The sequence below is a fragment of the Camelus bactrianus genome, chromosome 3, assembly GCF_048773025.1.
Source record: "Camelus bactrianus isolate YW-2024 breed Bactrian camel chromosome 3, ASM4877302v1, whole genome shotgun sequence".
Lineage (NCBI taxonomy): Eukaryota > Metazoa > Chordata > Mammalia > Artiodactyla > Camelidae > Camelus > Camelus bactrianus.
The window spans coordinates 112813763-112832834 of NC_133541.1; the positions used below are offsets into that span (position 1 = coordinate 112813763).

The 19072-nt window shown below is 41.6% G+C and overlaps 1 protein-coding gene and 1 non-coding gene across 5 annotated transcripts in view; both read left to right on the forward strand.

Moving 5' to 3' along the window:
* SGCD (sarcoglycan delta) overlaps positions 1-19072 on the forward strand; it is a 543119-nt gene that overhangs the window by 367782 nt on the left and 156265 nt on the right. The gene's annotated exons all lie outside the window — the stretch shown is intronic.
* On the forward strand, positions 8502-8608 carry LOC123612828 (U6 spliceosomal RNA). The gene has a single exon (XR_006720102.1). It is a non-coding gene; the product is annotated as a U6 spliceosomal RNA (small nuclear RNA).

Here is a 19072-nt window from a genome sequence, read left to right on the forward strand (position 1 = left end):
CCCTTTTTTCTCCAGTCCAACTACAGACCCCCTAAATTGTGCCATCTCCTACTACGTCATTACTTTTCTCTGGTCATACCTTCTGTTAGATTTATATTATAATACCTATTTGGAAATAATCAGGGATCCAGGTGCTAATTAAGTCTGACTCCAAAAAAAGTCATTATATTCTAGAAACCATAGATTTTATAGATATGATTTTGTTTAGAACCTCAGACTACAAGTTACTAGATTTTCATTCTAAGCCCACCAAAGTAGAGCTAATATGAAATAATTAAAATCATCTTAAAAGATACGTTGTCTTAAATCATCCTGAAAGGTTAAAAACCTGTACAAATTTCCAAATTCCCAAAGTCTTGGCCTTTGTTAACTCTGGTTCCTTGTCTGAAACTACAAACCGCAGAAAATGTGAGTGATGATTTTCTCAGTTCTTCCAGTTCTCCAAATGCCCAGTACCATCCTAGCTTTATAAAAGAGAAGTTAACTCATTATGTGTAAATATGTCTTAGGGCACTAGGGCTTAATTACCTCTGGGAACTACTCTGAAGAAAAGAGTCTGTCTTCTTCATTCTAAATTCAGCTTCTTTTACAAGTTCTTTAAATATTTTATGTACAAGGTCTCACTACATTCTTAATCCTTGAGCTGCTTTTTTCATTTCTTAACAACCCAAACTGACATATTTGCAGTAGAGTTAAAAATACAGTGACGCCCACAATGCAGGACGTGTTCTTGGATAAAATTCTCTTCCTCTTGTAAGTTGAATACTTTTCTTTCACCTCCTTCAGGTTTAATGGTGGCTGTGCATGTCATTCAGTGTAACACTGTTTAATTGTGTAGTTTCTTGGTCCAGTAGTCATTAATGGCAGCTTAGGGAATAGCTCAATGTTTTCCTATTTGTATAATTTGTAATTAAATGCAGACACATATTTGAACATCATCTATATGCCCATCATTCTGGGGAATTTTTTGCAGTAAAGATTTATGTAATGAACTTACCCGTCCCCATTGAGCCATCAAGTGTGCCCCCACCTGCACAGCCAGTGCACACAAGTAGAACCCTAACTTTTCCATATGTTCTCAGTCTTACTTTAACACTGCTTGCCCTCACCCATCCCCTACTCTGTTCCCTCGCCTGTTCTCAGCCTGCCTTCCTTCTAAGTCAGCCTTCTGCTTGTGGCCTCGTCCTGAGCTGGTTTGTTACACTCAGTTCCGCTTCTCCAGTTTTGATGTGTACTTTCTCCCACGACTGTACAGTGAGTTCTCCCTGTTTGACTCGATAGCCTTGAACTTTCCTGGATCATCCCCTTACCTGGCGCCCTCTTGTCCCCAAATGGAAATGCTCTCTCTAGATATCTGCATTATCACAGGAAGACTGGCATCAGGGTGAGTGTGAAGGAAGCACAGCATAGTAAGAAAAAATTACACAGTTTAGAGTCAGACTAAAGCTGGGTTTGAAGCTTGGCTCTGCTACTCACTAGCTTTGTGATTTGAGCCATATTACTTGATGTCTCAAGCTTTAGTTTTGCTGTCCACAGTATGGGGTAACTGATAGCATCATAGAGTTGTTTTGAAAATTAAATGAGAAAACATACATAGGTGCCTAAAACAGTGCCTGGTATTTAGCCCCTATAAATGGCCACTGTTGTAATTAAATGCTTTGTGGTAGAAGAAAACCTGGAGACCTGTCTTAAAGGGTTGGTAGTTTGGGCATTGCTGTGTCTTTGAAAATATAAATAAGATTTCTTATATTCCTCTCCATTTATTAATTCCAGTTACATTGGTCAGATGGCTGATTCTGAATCCTACCAAAATTGTACTTTCTGAGCTGAAGCAAATGGAAAGGGAAATCTCTCTTTCTCAGGAGCCAAAAAAACATTTCCCAAGAGGTGTCTGTTCAACCGATGCATGCAAATGCTGCCTGATGGTTTCATCAGATGTTGTTCAGAACATCACACACCAGCGTTAGCCTTAAAGAATGATACTGGGGCTGTTGCCTCTTGGTTCACAGGGTGTACCCACAAGGAAAACAGAAACAAAAGCAGACGCAGGTAGCCCCACTTGGCATGGTTGATTGACTTTAATAGGTCCTGATTATGCTGCTCATATTCCATGAAATTAAAAAGCTTACAAATGTTATGAGCCATTACCCTTCCATTTAAGGGAGCTTATGACATGTTAGCAACATTTAATGAAATTCTTTTCAAAATGCCATCGGCAGACTCGATGAGATTCCATGTTGAAATTCAACTTGAATTGTTTGAGAAAGTTTGTTCTATACCTGCCTGTCTTTGTCGTAGTGTGTGGAACCCATGTCCAGGCCAAAAGAAATCTTCCATCAGTTAGAGGTGATTTGCAGAGATCAAGAAGGATTTGCTTGAAAACGCCCCTTTCGTGGTTGAGTGGAGGTACTGCCTGTGAGTTTGCTGCGATTTCACTCACTCACCTCTGCTCCCACAGCTCTGTGGTTGCTCTGCTCCCAATTTCTTACACAGGACAGGCGCTGGGTAAGTGAGTGTAGCCTTAATGTGAATTCAGCCACCTCCCTTTCTCCTTGCCCTGTGCTGCCTGTCATGTAACACTTGAAAAAAAAATCTCTGAGCTACTTCTGTTTGCTTAGCCTTGTATTAAACATTTGGACACAATTTATGGCACAGAACAGGTGCTCAATCAATCATTATTGAATTGATGGAAAGAGGTCAAGGGGGAGGGGGAGGGAGGAAGGCGTTTGGGGAGAGAGGCCTGCCATCGCCTGTCATGTCTTGTCTTAGCCCAGTTTTGCAAGGTTTGCACTATCCCTTCATCTTTTCAGATTCCTCTGTTCCATTCTTAAATTTTCTCTAAGTAATTCCTAATTGAAACTTAATTCCAATCAAGCTGTAGATAAGCGCTAACAGTTGCATATATTAAATCCAATGGATGTGTGCATTATGGCAAAGGACCCCAGAGGACTCCGAATTCAAAACAGTACTTTTTGGCCCTTTGTCAGAGCCTTTGGGAAGATCTTCTAAGAGGGTGTCCTGAGGTCCTAAACTCATGGCAGAGAATCCATCACTTACTCTGCACATATCTGTGTCCAGCCTTGGTGTGTGGAGTGGTGCTTCTGAGAGCTGGAGGGAAAGGGGGAACATGGCTGGTGGACTTGGCACTCTTGCTTCTCCCTCTTTCTGTGAGTTTCAGCCCTGATACATTTCCAAAGATGGATTTCACCTGAAGGGCAACAGGTATATTGGGAAAACCAGAGTCTTGGGGACCACATGAGTCTCAGACAAATTGCTGAACCTGTCAAAGCGAGGTTTTCCTCAATTGTAAAATGTAGATGTGAGCTCACGGAGTCAGGAACCTTACAAGCACCATGCAGAACGTTAAATGAATAATTCATTCTCTATTTTGCATATGCAGCATGCCTTCAAAATACGAATGATTGCCAGTTCTGTCTTTAGGGAAGGTTCTGAGAGGTCTCGAATTTGTCCAAAACTGTTCAGGCAGTCAGGACTTTAACTTCAGACTCCCTGACTCCAAAGTGCATATGCTTAACTGTGAGATCACATTGTCAAATTATCCCAAACTTGGTACAGCTAAAGATAAAGCAGAAACAGTGTATGGAAAGCCCTTAGCTCAGTCCCTGGGTCATGCGGCATCCCCAAATGGTAGAAGCTATTATTATTCATTATTTTTTTTAACTTATGAGTTCTCTCTGTTTTTTGAAGGGAGAGTAAGAATTACAACTTTCTCTCTAGGGGAGGTAATCGGTACACCAGATGTTTTTTGTTTCGTTTCTCTTTGTCCATCTTTAGACCTGTGGCAGAGCTTGGCTGTCTTCCAAAGGATGTCTTCCCTTTTTGTGTGTAAGCCATATCATTTAAATAGAAGTTTGACTTCTGTTCCTCCCTGAATACTTATATGAGAATCCTGAGGCGTAAATTCTTCTGTGCCTGGGTGGACCTTAAACTCACGATTCATTTAACAAGTATTCATTGATCCTCACACTGCACCACACTTTGCTGCTTTTTCTCACCACATTCCAAAGTGCAGATCAAATCCCAACAGCCACATTCTCCAGGTGGAACCAGAAATGCAGAAGTGTAGTATTTACCCAGTTGCCTTGCTCTCAGCATGGTGGTCATGCATCATTTTGATGGCAGTCAGCTATTTACTTTCCCCACAGAGATGTATTGAGCATCCCCTGGGTGATAGGCAAGATACTATGAGTTAGGGATAGTTTTTCGAAGGATAAATATTTTCTTGTTCCCACAGAATTAATAATCTAGTTGGGGGCAGGGGTGGTGATGAGGCTAAACAACACAAAAACAAGTAAGTAGCGATTGTTTTAAGGGCTATGGGGAAAGCAAAGCGTGCTGAGATGGTGACCGATCACAGAGGAGAGTCTAACTTCGATATTGGTGTTACAGAAGCCATTTCTGAGACCCAAGGAAGCTAGCCATGGCAAGAGCAGGGAGTAGGAGGTTTCAAACCAAAGGAATGTGAATGCAGAGATTCTAGGGCAGAAAGCTTGATGTGAGCAAGGGGCAGAAAGAAGGCTAACACAGCGAGAGGAGTAAGGAAAGGAGAGAGACAAGCTGAGTGCAGCAACCACAAGCACGTCTGTGTAGGTGATGTTGGGCGTTTATCCTGAAGACGCTTGGGAGTCAGGAAAAATTTTTAAGCTGAGAAAGGATATTTATTGTGTTCATGATGGGTGTGTAAACAAATGGACCATAGGAGGGAACACCAGTGGGAACAGGGAGATCACAGAGGGACTAGCTTAGTGGTTTGGGTAAGAGATGATGGCTCCTCTGAATGGGATGCTGGCAGAGAAGATGGAGAGGTGAGAGATTTGAAACATATTTTGGAGGAGCTTGGCTGGTGCTGCTGAGACAGCCCCTGGGAGTAGAAGAGGGAGAGAAAGAGAGGAAGTGATGATGATTCTTGGATTTCTGTTGGAAGGAGTTTTTTCAAAGATGTGTTAGTCTTGCCGAGATCGTAAATGAAGTCCCTAGCCTGGATGGAGGGCAGTGGAGGAAGGCATTGCAAGGAAAGAAAAACGAGATGTAACATTTATGGAGCCCCTGAAGTATGGCAGGGACTCCACTCCCCTTGCATATACCATTTAATCTACTTTATAGCAATCCTATAAAGTACAAATCACGACATGCACATTTTACATAGAAGGAAATGTAGCCTTAGGGAACTTACATAACCCACCAAAGGTCATAGAGTTGGCTAATGAGGGAACCAGAAATTAAACCAGATCTGTATCTTTCTAAAGTCTCATCTCTTTCCCCAACAGCGTGCTATTATCCGAGGGCTAAGATAATGTCATACAGCTTGATACTGTATTCCTTGAAGTGACTAGCATTATGCTAGGCTTCTGCTGAATTTTCATGATATACTGGTTAAGGAATAGGTTTTAATCATCAGGGCAAACATTTGCCTTTAATGAAATGCCAAAGGTTTCAAAGGCTAGTGAATCTTTAAAAATGTGTATTTCAAGATGGGTTGATCAAAGCAGTAGACAGAATATTAATGGCAAAGTTAGAAAAAAAAATTATTTCCTCCCCTCCCCAGTAAACTTGGTGGTATAAAGCATGCATTCTCCCCATCCCCCCAAATACTTTAAACTTTAAATACAAGCCACACTAAAAAGTGCTCACAGAAGTTCCAAAATGCATTGCCAAATCGTTGGTGTCAGAAGGATTGAGAGGAAGGGAGAGAATTTGCTGTATGGGAAACTGGTCACAGGATCACGTCATGTGTCTGGAAAGGTGACTTCTGTTGTATTTAGCTTTGCAGATTTCTCCGGGTCAAATCCATTTAAATTTTGAACATCTTTTCCTTAGGCAAATGACTGTATGTAGCTTATATATGACAAAGAGGACACTTTTATAACTAAGTTATTGAAACTTTGGGAAGCAGTTCACAAATTGTAAGGCAGCAGGTCCAGTTTGGAGGGTGCGTGTGTGTATGTGTGTGTGTTTGGGGATGGAGCAAAGGATTTCAGAGTTTTTTTTTAATGTTTTCGGCAAAGTATACCATTCCCCAGATTGACACACCCCCTGCCACTCCTTTTTGCCTTAATACAACGGTTTCACCTATATATAATAGCTGGCTTGCCTTTCAAGGTGGTTTCATTTGCACTGGATATATTAAACTCCATCTAAATGCAAGAGTTTATCAGAATGATTAATCTGCATTATATGAGTGTAACTTGACTTTCTGGAACCAGCTTATAGGAGTGCAGTCAGCTTTTCGGAAAAAAAATTAAGTACTTTTTCATATACTGTCAGGTAATATGCATTACACATATTAATTCACATAATGCTCCCAGCAACCCAGTGAAGTGGGTACTACTCCTATATTCCAATAAGAAAAAGAAAAGTGAGCCTCAGATACGGAGTAACTTGTCTTAAAGCTAATAAGGTACCCAACCAGCACGCCTGCTCTGAATTTAGAGCAAGCCTGAGCCTCTTGTCTATGCCGTCTCTTTGTAATAATAACCCACATCGTGACTTCTGCTTGGCAGCCTTGCAGCACACTGACTCAAAGTAAAGATTTGTCCGGATTATCACAGCAAATCAGGGGCAACTGCAGAGCGAGGATTCCAGAACAGGAGAGCTGAGTCAGAGTCCCCCGTCCCCCATCTCTTAAGATTAGAACTTGCAGACCATATCACCTTGGTATGTGAACTCAGGAAGATAGAGGCAAGTATCCAAGGTGGAGACAAAAGACTAAAGTCCGGATGAAGGCAAGACCAGGTCATGGATCTAGAAACCAGAGAAGAATCTGATTGTAAGAAACTTCTCCAGGCAGAAACTGCTTTTATGATACCAGCCGGAACCCTAGCTAACTTCATCAACCAGCTTTCTCAACCTCAGCACTAATTGGCATTTGGGGCTGGAAAATTCTTATTGTCAGAGGCTCTTCTGTGCACTGTAGGATCACTGGCCTTTACCCAGTAGATGTGAATAACAAACCCCCATACACTGGTCATAACACTCGGAGAATGTCGGCCAAGTGCCCCCTTTAACAACCACTGATCTAGACGAAGGAAAAATGCAAGAGAATCCATGCATTCACTCACCAAACCCTTGCTAAGCGCTACGCAGTTTGAAGTATCATGTGACTTCAGGTCTTTTTTGTAAAAAAAAGTTCAGTGAGAAAAGACTCCAGACTTAGAGTGTTAATCTGGAGACTTCAGACAACATGGCACCGTTGTGGAATGCATGTGCTCTGGGTCTAATCCATTTAAAGTTTGGACATCTTTACCTCAGGCAGTTTGCTAACTGTCTTTGAACCAGTGTCCCTCTCTGCAAACTAGAGATAGTAATAATAATACCTAACATATGGGTTTGTTGTGAGGATTAAACGGGATAATAAAAGTAAGAGGCTGGACCAAGGCCCAGACACGTAGTTAAGTACTCAAGTGCTCCTATTGTAGGTGATGTCTGTCATATCCAGCGAGACACAGAGATGTTCTTTGGTGCTCTGAAGCACCAGTTGCTGAACCTACTTCTATGGCTTTGCTTTGAGGACAAGTGGCCAAAAAATGGCCACTGAAATGGTTGTTCTGTGATAGTAGGAAAACTTCCACAAACTCTGGTAGACCCTGTGGAGTCAGTCTGACGGGCGGACTGGCTTCATTTCCACTGCAATTTCGTTGTTAAAGGATTTAAGAGATTATAACAGCATCTCTTCAGGAAGCAGCTTGGAAAGCTCAGCTGGGTGTACCCCAGGGAAGAGGGATTTTTCTGAATTAAATCTCTTCTTTGAGGAGCAAGATGTGTGTGTAAACATGAAGTAAGGAAGCGGCCCTCGATGTCAAGTTAACAAGGAGCTGGTTACTTAGTCTGAGGGACACCCTGAGGAAGTGCTTTGTTCATTCGCTGAAAGTAGAAGCTTCTAAATTGTCACCACCCAGTACAGATTGGGAACAGGACGATCTTGTAGTGACAGTTGTCTTGGGACTGGAAGAAGGATCTCTCAGGGGTTTGGGGAAAAAAGAAAAGGCCGTTTCTCTAGGGTGGAAAGTAAAAATAGCTCGTTCTGCCTTACTGGGCATCTCCGGCTCAGCCTCCGCACGAGGACATCACAGGCAGTGTTTGCCATCCTTTTGTCTTCATTGTGTTGAATTTGAAGGTTTTCAGGTAACTGGGTATAGTCCCATCAGTCCTAGGCGTCACCGCTCACTGTTGTTTGGCCCATCAAGACATTGGAGTTTTGTATCCAGCAAGTTTGAAATAAACTCAGTGCTGGCCTGTTGGCAGCAGCAGATGAACTAGCAAAAGAAAAATAAAGGTCACAGTGGTTTTACTCTTGGCCAGAAAACGTAAAAGGAAGCTTTTTCAAAGGCCAAAGAAAAAGTAACTCCACTAGACAAGGACAACAGTTTCTCCATGAGTACAGACCCTGGGATGTTTTATCAGGAGGTCATGATGATGATGATAATTTTCAGTATTATTCTGAGTTAGGAGTTCCAGCATGTATACACATCGAGGTAATAATAGGGCTCGCTTCGGCAGCACAGGTACTAAAGTTGGAAGGATACAGAGAAGGTTCGCGTGGCCCCTGTGCAAGGATGGCACGCAAATTCACAAAGTGTTTCATATTTTTGGAGATTGTCATACTAAGTGAAATAAACCAGAAAGAGAAAGAAAAAATACTGTATAATATCACTTAAATATGGAATCTTAAAAAAAATGACACAAATGAACTTATTTACAAAATAGGAATAGATCTACTAACATAGAAAACAAACTTATGGCTACCAGGGGGAATAAGGGGTGGGAAGAGATAAATTGGGAGTTGAAGATTTGCAGATACACACCACTATTTATAAAACAGATAAAGAGAAAAGTTCTACTGCATAGCACAGGCAACTATGTGCTATGGCTTATAATGGGCTATAATGAAAAAGAATATGAAAAGACATATATATGTATCTGTATAACAGAATCACTGTACTGTGCACCAGAAACACGTTGTAAATTGACTATACTTCAATTTTAAAAAGACTTGGGGAAAAGCAAAGGTAATAACAGTAGCAGTGACTTTAATAACTACTATTATTGAGCATGTTAACTGGCCTTTTACTTTGTTTCCCTTTATCTTCACACTCAGCGCTAGATAGGACCAGCCTGACTTTTTAGGAAAGGAAACGTGTCAGCAAGGTGAGGCGACTTGCCTGAGGTCACACAGCTGGTACGGGGAGAAAGCTAAGCAGTCTTCTGCCTGGGTGCCCTGTTCAAAAGCTGCCTCTGCCACTTTCTCTGTAAGTTTTGTCTCCTTTTTGCATGTCGGTTTCTTTTACTGAAATGAAGAATTTGGACCAGTGAGTTCTTCAGAAGTCTCCTTGCTTTAATACCCCCTTTAGTCTAGGTAATAAATTTTTGTTTAAATGTGTATCCCAAGAAGTGAAATATTTAATAGTATCCTGAGACTTCTGTGGGTTTTTTTTTTTTTAATTGAAGTATAGTCAGTTTACAATGTTGTGTCAGTTTCTGGTGTACAGCACAATGCTTCAGTCATACGGGAACATACATATATTCCTTTTCATATTCTTTTTCATTCTAGGTTACTACAAGATATTGAATATATAGTTCCCTGTGCTGTACAGTATGAACTTGTTTATCTCTTTTATATTTACTAGTGTGTATCTGCAAATCTCAGGCTCCCAGTTTTAACCTGATGGCAAGGCAGTAGATGATATCTTCCCACACCCAACCTTTATCAACAAGTCCTTTCTACAGTGAGAAGAAAGCGCAACGTGCTGAGAGCGGTAGATTAGAATAGAGTTAATGTGGGTTCATGAGGAACCTCCGGTTTCCAGACCCAGGTTTGCCACTGCAGCCATGGCTCTGACCAAGTCCCTAAGCCTCTCTGAGGCCTCAGTTTTACCACCTAGCAAATGGGAGTCAACATGCTCAGCTGGTCACAGGATTTGAAGGTGGAAGCGTGCCTGTGTGGGTGGCAGAGTCCAACACTGGGAGGTGCTGAAAGAGAGTTGAGGTCACAAATGAAATAAGAACGGAGTTCATGGCAGGAGAACTAGCTTCGGCTCCTGGTTCTCTAATTCATTGGTGAAGGTGGCCTGTGGGTGTCAGTTTCTTCATTTGGAAAATGGAAGCATTCGTCTAGCTCAGCATTTCTAAATCTATCTATCAAGGAGGAATATCCTTCAAAACTGTCTGAGAGATACACGTTTGGAAAGCAAAGCATGCTTTCTCCCCCTGCTTAGATGTTAGCACTGGCATGTTCTGAGATGCTCTGCAGTAAAGAGGTACATTTCATTTTGTTTAACTCATTTTCTGAATTAAGTTGACCGTGGAACTCTTTTCTCTGGAATGCTTGTTAACCTCCCCATGAAACGTAATTGGAAATTCAAGATCAAGTGGCGTGGTTCTCTGAGAATTACAGAGAGAGATTATGATTTATCTGTTATATCTGTGTTACAAGTGTTAGGGATCATTTTTTTTTCCTTCTCTTTTTCACATCTATCTCTCGTCTAAAATTAACTTTGCCTTCTTAGTTGGAGAGCCAACAGGCCTCTGTGTGTGTGTGTGTGTGTGTGTCTGTCTCTGTCCCTTAGCAAGTATTTTGAACACCATTGTGCCTACTACTGTGGTAGATTCTGTGGACAGTGGAAAAACAGAATAAAATAGAGTCCTTTAACATCCATTGTGGACTTTACTATCTATGAAGGAGGTCTTGATGCTGAGTGATTTTCAGATTATTTTATTTCATTGAATCCTCTGGTGCTAAATTTGATAAAAGGAAAAAAATAGAGCTCATGAGCTGAGGTAATTAGAGAAAGGTGATGAAATAAATGAGATTTTGTCTAAAGTTTGAAATTAAATGACATACGACGTTGTCAGGTAGGAATACTGTGGGACAGTCAGGAATGGAGCTAGAATTTGAAGGGCGGGAAAAGTATCTGGATTTATTATGGTGGACCCCCACAGCCATGAAGTTTTTGAGCAAAGAACTAGCATGGGGGAAATGAGTTTAAGGGGGAGACATCTGAGAAGCGAGATTAGTAGGGCATTTGGTGTAATCCTAGGACAGGTGTCTGGATATAGGAAGGTATTGTCATGCAGGAAAAAAAAATACATAGGATTTCAAATAAGAAAAGTGGCACATGTGTCCCAATTTTTTTATCTAAAAAGTCCCCACCTTTATAAATACTTTCTAATTAATTTAACGATTTATTTTAAAGTAAATGTTTTACATCTGATACCCTTCTGTTTCCACTACCCATTCCCCCTCCGCTGAGGCAGCTATAACTACCCATGTGTTGCATATCCTTCCAGAGAAAGTTTCTGACCCTGGGCACTGCTGATGTTCGGGGATGGATAAGCCATTGTTGCGGGGCTGTCCAGTGTACTGTAGGCTGTTTAGCAGGCATCCTTCACCTCTCCCCTCTGGAAGCTAACAGCCCCTCCTCCTCAGCTGTGATAAGCAGAACAACTCTCAACAAGGCCAGATGCCCCCTTGCTGGGGGGGTGGGCAAAATCACGCTGGCTGAGAACCACAGTTCCAGGGGTGTTTAATAAAGAAGAATCGCTGAACTAAAAGGTGCAGGCAATGTTGGTATGATTCTTTACATCAATAGAAGCCTGGGAAGATTAAAAATTGTCTTCAAGGACTCAGGTCTATGTAAATGGAAGAAGACTTAAATCTTTGTTAGTTATGATGCTTTGGGCTGCAAGTATCAAATATGCCCGCTTCAGCTGGCTTGAGCGCAAAGGAAACCTGTTAGCTCACATGACAGGTGGCCTTGAGACAAGTCAGACTAGGTTTGGTTGATTCGGTAACTTCCAGTGTCATCATGGACTCAGTTCCTTCTGGGCTTTGGACGTGTCACCCACGGCGTTAGACTGGTTCCCCAGCAGGTTATAAGATGGCTGTCAACAGAGGCTGTGTCTAACCTCTTCCTTATTTGTGTCCAGTGGTAGACACAGCCACATGCGCTAAAGGTGAACAGTGTTTCTTTCCTAGGAACTGCCAGAAATCCTCTCTTCATGTATTACTGGCCCAGACTGACTTAGCACCCTGCCCTACACTCCATTCCCTGAACCCCTCACTGACAATGTAGATAAGGTCTGTTTGGTAGGGGGGCTGTTGGGTTCTTAGCCACAATATCCCCCATACAATTTTTGAAATAAAAAAAAGATTATCAGACAAGTATGGAATATGATGAGTTCAGGGTAATATCTTGTGCATTTTGAGCCAATGACCATTTAAATCATTGATTTAGGGTTTGGGTGATTGAAGAATACCAAATGGAACATAAGTTGGATTATGAGAACACCCAAAGGAAGAATTTACCAAGTATGTGTGAAGAGGGGAAAGGGACACAGAGGGCCAAAGACCATACTCTCGGGGGAACTTGGATATTAATAATTAAGTCAAAGTTGTGGGTGATTGATTGGATTTGCTTGTGAACAGGGCTGGTTCAGCCACCCACTCGGCATGGGATCTGGGCCAAAGTCACTTTTCCTCTCTGTTTTGTTTTCCTTGTTTGTAAGATGGGGAGAATGAACCCTTCTTATGCTGGTGAGAGGATTAAACGAGGCAATGAGTGCAGAGCACTGAGTCAAGTGATGGTGTCAGGGAGCATTAATGAACCCTCACTGGTGATGTTGTGTGAGGTGACTGTTACTGAGCTGGGAGGAAGAAAAGGGGGAGAAGGGAAGTGAAGAGAGGCCGCTGGGAGAGGACAGCACGTGCCTGAGATCCTACAGGAGGAGATGACTGCTCAAAGCATCCTGGAAGAACTTAAAATAACTCTCTAAAATACCATATATCCAGGTGGCATTACAGAACTTTAAACATTAGTTCATCCCTGAACTATTGACGGTCAGGCCAATTTACAGAAGTTGCCAACTCAGACGGGAAGTTATTTTGATCATCCTTTACTTCCCACTACCTCATTCCCTTCCCTTTGCCAAAAGACAAAGTCCAAACATGTTTTAAGTATCAACTAAAATCTGGGAAATATGTTCAGTGTTTTTAGGAATATTAATATTTCATGAGAATTTAAATATGGTGTTACCCTGCCCAAGGTACAAGATCATCTTTGATCACAGATTGATACTTAAGGAAAACATCTGTTCTATGTTTTTGTTTTTTGTTTGCCCCCCCCCCCCCAGTGAAAACAGTGTAGAGTATGTCCATCATCAAAGCAGGATAAGCTCAGATTGTCCGCCTAGATGCAACAGTGGTGGTTATTTTACAGCCCTGGATTTTATACACCTATTAAACATATGATTATACTGTTTAACATACTTGCCTACAAATGTTCAACCAATCCATTAAACACACTTTTCTCAAGCACCTACTATGTGTGGGCCATGGCTTGTACAGAGATTCCTAGGTGAGGTAGCGGATGGGACCTAGAAGGACCTAGCATTCACAAGGCATGTGTCCTACTCCTGTAAATGAGCTAGAGGCAGGAAATGCTAGATGGAGATATGTGCGTTATTTTGTCCAATCCGCTTAGCCACTTGGTTGCGTTACACCACGTGCACTGTGTCTACTGTTAACGCGGGCATCAACTTTTCTTTGGTTACGTGATCTTTAGGTGCGTTGTTCAAATGTTAGGTGTTCATTAATAACCTCTCAAGCTCTTGGCTTTCTATGCCATTGTCTAAACTCAGAGCTCATAGACGGCTGGACTGAAATTCTTACGTCTAATCTGACGATGGTGCCCACACCCTTTCTGCGAAATAACTCTACTTCAGGGTGGACAAGAAGTAAATCACTGCCACCAGGAGATGTACCGTCTCACAGGCAAGTGAAAACGGAACACAGATAACCATCATCATCATCAAAATAGTAACTAAGAGTATTGAGTTCTTACTTAAAGCCAGGAACCAGTCCAAATATTTTAAGTACGTTAACTCATTCCGTCTTCACAGAAAGCCCAGTGAGATTTCCATCATTATTAGACCCATTCCGTGGATGGGGGAAATTGAGGTACAGAAAAAAGTAAGTAAAGGCTGATGCGCAGAGTTAGAAAGAGGGGAATCCAGGGTTTAAAACTAGCACATTTCTCTCAAAGCTCATAACCACCTGCTACCCTTCATAGCCATACCTCAAGGTTGCAGGTGCGCGAGTCCTAAGAGAAGCCCAAATACATTGTAGTTTTCACCTGTGTAAATGGGAAAGATGTAAGGGGCAGGAGGGGTGGGATTTGGTCCTGTCTTTAAAGAACAGGAGGATTTGGTTGTGTAGAGCTGGGAAATGGGTGTTGCAGGATAAGGGCTTTCTAGCTTTGAGCAAAATGGGAAGAGATGCCGGTGCCTACAGGAGGTCACCGTTTCACGCTCTAGTTGGCTCGCTGATAAGCTATAGGATGGCCTTGCTCCCCTTCCATCCCCAGCCTCACCACAAACATTGACGCCTGAGCAGTGCAAACCTGGGACACACTGGCAGCCGCGGGAGAGATGACTTTATGTCCATTGATTTATCCTCAGATCCCTCTGTCCACAGATACATCACCCAGCACTGCTGCTCCCAGAGTCAGTGAAGGGAGGTTTATGACTCAATTTTATTGGCTCGCTTGTGCAGACAAGTGGCTTCAGATGCGGAGGAGTCATTTGAAATAAAACATCATTATTAGATTCCCTCTCCCTGAGCCTCTTCTCTTGGCTCGTGGTTTCCTCTGAGTTAAGGTTCACACCAGGACTGACTGGAGACCTTTTCCTCTGTGGACTAAAGACGGTCCTTTATTAGCAAATAGAAATTTAAGAACTGGCATGATGCTTTTTTTTTTAAACATAGCATCAAAGGATTTAGGAATTTTCGTGCTGCATGAAGATGGCACTTAACTTTTCATTTGTTTTTTTGCCTTTGTAGGTCATCTCCTTTGCTAAGTAAATAGTTCTGAGATGAAGAGAGGCATCTCACTTAGTATACATGTTCCTTCGTGACATGACTCTCCTCCCCTTCCTGTGTTTCTTCTGTCTTTAGCTCTTATCCTTGTTCCTCATACCTAGACATGATCGTGCCCCCAGACCTTTTCTAACCTTGTCCCCATAGTCACCTAGACCCTTGCCCCTCCAGTAACACAGGCATCCCCTGCCTCAGGGCCTTTGCACTTACTTTTCTTGCCACCTGGGAAGTTTTTAGGTGAGATATCTGTCTCATTTCCTCCCTTCATCCAGATCTCTGCCCAAATTCTCAGTGTCAGTGTCCTTCCAGTAAAAAATTCGCCATTCCCAACACTTAAACCTTGTATTTTTCTTCTTAGCCCTGAGCACTGCTGGACATATTAACTGATTTGCTTTCCTTCTGTCTCACTGCACTCATTTCCCGTAAATACACACTTAGACTCTGACCTTCCAGACTACCGCTCTCACCATGTCACTGTTAAGTCCGTCATTTCTGGCTCCTGCTCGTGAATGAACGTGTCTGTCCATGGGCGGGGGGCAGGGGCTATTCTGCTTTGCATTCTTTATCTTTAATATCTGACCCCCGGTGAAAACTTGACGGTTGTTGAATGAGTGGAAGTGTGAAACAAAAAGAACCGAAGGAAAAAAAGGAAGAGGAGGAGGAAAGAAAGAGGAAGGAAGAGAAAGAAAGAAACCATTCACAGTTCTGCTTTTTTTCTGTTTGTTAGAAGGTTGACCGAGTCGCAGTGACATCCAGTTCTAAGAGGTACCTGTCCTGGTCCAGCACCCTCTCCATCAGTACTTACCGTTACACTCCACGCACCACCCTCCATACGGAAACCACCCTTTCCTCACTTGGCATTCCGTGCTTTGTCACATTTTGCTCTGCTCCATAACTACTATCAATCAATTTTTTCCCCTTCTTCTGAAGCCTGATGCAAGTATTGTCTTGCCCTGAAGCCTTTCCTGACTAACAGGAATGAATGGAGTTCTTTGTTTCCCTCTTCACTTGACCTGACCTGGTACACTGGGGCGTTTGATTTGGCCTGTCTCACTCTGAGGGAGTGGCATCTCTGATGCGCTGCCCAAGCCTTTGTCCATAGCACGGACATCTATAAGCAGACCTTCCCCTCTATGGATTTGCCATTCACATATTGAGAGTCACCTAGAACTCATGCCACAGATGGATAAGCACATGCTTCTCTCCAACCCTCCACTTTCCTCTTCATTTCCCCTGATGACAGCTGGGTGAAAGCCTGTGGGACAAATGTGTAAATAAATTTGCTCTTAGTTTCCAATTCAGAAGGCTTGGTCCTGTCTGCCTGGAGTATTGAGTTAAGAGAAACTGGGAAACTGAATCTGAGCCTAGTAGACAAAATGGATGGTTATCGATTAGCAATGCCTGCCTTGGACACAGGAGTGGAGACATGGTGGTACCACAGTTTCCTATTTGCCATCCCTACCCTAGTAGGAGCTAACATTCTGTATTTTTGCTTCTAGTGAACTGACTCAAAACAAGCATAGTTCTATTACTCATTCATCTTTAATTAGAACCAAGTCCAAAAAGAAGGCTTTTCTACTTTTCTTTACCTGCCATATATTTGGTCCAATTACAAATGGACTTGGAGGTCCTATGACTGGGGAAAACAGCTGACCTACTCAAAATAAGGATCAGCTTCTTAGAAAACAAGAATTTCTTCCTGGAGTCAACACAGAGTATGTCCATCTGTTACTCTCTCTGAGCTAGCAATAATATAATTAATTATAATAATAACACTAATAATAATACGGGTCACTTTACAGTAGAGCACAGCTGTCCTCTGTGTTTGTCACCAACCCAAAATACTTTAAGATTTTTTTTCAGAATCCCCTTTCAGCCACTAATTCATCTAAACCCTTACCAAACTAATTTATTATTTTCATTCTGCCTTAAAAGATACCAAGCTATACAAATCAGTATCTTCTTTCTCGTGCCCTAAAATCACTTGTTAGCACATTTTGGAAAAGGTCACGATCTTATTCATTTGAGGACCAGCCCATGATCATCCCATTCATGCCTCCATAATCCTTTCTATGGAGATGTAATTCCCATAACATAAAATGTTCCTTTTTAAAGCATGCGCTTCCAAGGTTTTTAAATATATTCCCTATATTTTGTGACCAGCTCTGCTGTCTATTTCAGAACATTTCCTTCTCCCCCAAAAGAAACCCCTTACCCATCTAGTTACTCCCCATTCTCTCCTCCCCCCTACTCATCCCGTGACAACCCCTGATCTGCTTTCTCCATCTATAGATGTGCCTATTTGCATCTTACTTAGATGAAATCATACAATATGCAGCTTTTTGTGTCTGGCTTCTTTCACTTAGCATCGTGTTTCCAAGGTTCATCCGTGTTGCAGTGTGTACCAGCGTTTTATTCCTTTTTTTGACTGATTTAAATATTCCGCTGTTTGGATGCACCACGTTTTGTTTATCCATTCATCAGTCCGTAGACATTTGAGTTGTCTCCACTTCTTGGTTATTCTGAATAGTATTGCTATGAATATTCATGTCCAAGTTTTTGCGTGAACATATGTTTTCAGTTTCCTTGGGTGGGTAGCTAGGAGTGGAATTGCTGGGTCCTGTGGTAATTTGATGGTTCACTTACTGAAGAATCATCTGCCAAACTGTTTTCAGCAGTGGCTGTATCTTTTTACATTCCTACCAGCCATCACTGGGTTTCCAGCACTTCATGTGCTCACCATGACTTAATGTTTTCTGGGTTTCGTTTTCATTATAGCCATTCTAATGGGTATGAAGTGCTATCTCACTGCCATTTGTGTGTGCATTTCCCTGGTGACTAATGATGTTTAGCATCTTTTCATGTACTTATTAGCCACTTGCGTATCTTCTTTGGAGAAATGTGCATTCAAACCTGTTGTCCACTTTTTAATTGGATGGTTTGTCATTGTATTCTTTAGTTATAAAAGTGCTGTGTATAGTCTGGATACTAGACCCTTTTAAGATATGTGACTTGCAAATATTTACCCTCATTCTATGAATTGTCTTCACTTTCTTGATAGTGTCCTTTGGCACACAAAAAAAAAGTCTTCGTATTTTGATAAAGTTCAGTGTATCTATTTTTTCTTTGATTGCTTGTGTTTTGGGTATCATACCTAAGAAGCTTAATCCCATGTCATTCATATTTGTATCCAGGTATTCTTGTCGTAGTTTATGGACTTAGATCTTACATTGTGATCTTCAATCCAGTTTTAGTTAATTTTTTAATACGGCATGAGGCAGGGGGACAGATTCATTCTGTTGCATATGGACATCCAATTGTCCTGGCACCATTTGTTCAAAATGGTAGTTTCCCCCCACTGAATGATTTGGGCATCTTTGTTGAAAATCAGCTATAAATCTGTGGGTTTATTTCTGGACTCTTGATTCTTTCCATTGGTCTGTATGTATATTCTTAAACCAACACCACACTTGATTACTGTAGTTTCATGATACGTTTTCAAATGGGCGGATAGGAGGCCTTCAAATTTTGTTGTTCTTTTTCAAGTTTGTTTTGGCTATTTAGAATCCATCACCTCTCCACATGAATTTTAAGATCAGTGTGTCTATATCTTATTTTTAAAAAGGCAGTTGAAATTTCAGGAGGGATTACACTGAATCTCTAGATCAATTCGGTGAATGTTGACTTGTTATCAGTATCAAGCCTTCCAACCCACGAACACAAGATGCTTTTCCATTTATTTAGATCTTTAATTTCTTTCAACAATGTTTGGTAATTTTCAGTGTACATGTCTTACACTTCTTCGGTTAAATTTATTCCTGACGGTTTTAATTCTATTATCAGTGGAGTTGTTTTCCAATATTTCTTAAAGTTTAGGTATTTCTCCTTTTGAAGACTAACCTTTTCGGCTTGTTAATTCCCATTTCTTAAGTCAGTCATCATATCTCATACATCTGTTTAATTGCCCGAACAGTGATTTGAATGCCTGACACCTAAAACACCCCCTAATATGAATGATGGGGAGGGAACGGATACCAGAGATGGGCCCAGAATGAGGTTCCATAAAGTCATTTACCTTCCTCCAAATAAGCTAAGCCCAGTCAGTCTTTCTGTGTTCTCTAGTAGGGCAGAGAACACTTTAACAAGATTAACTTTATTACTCATGGTTATTTGTTATCTAAA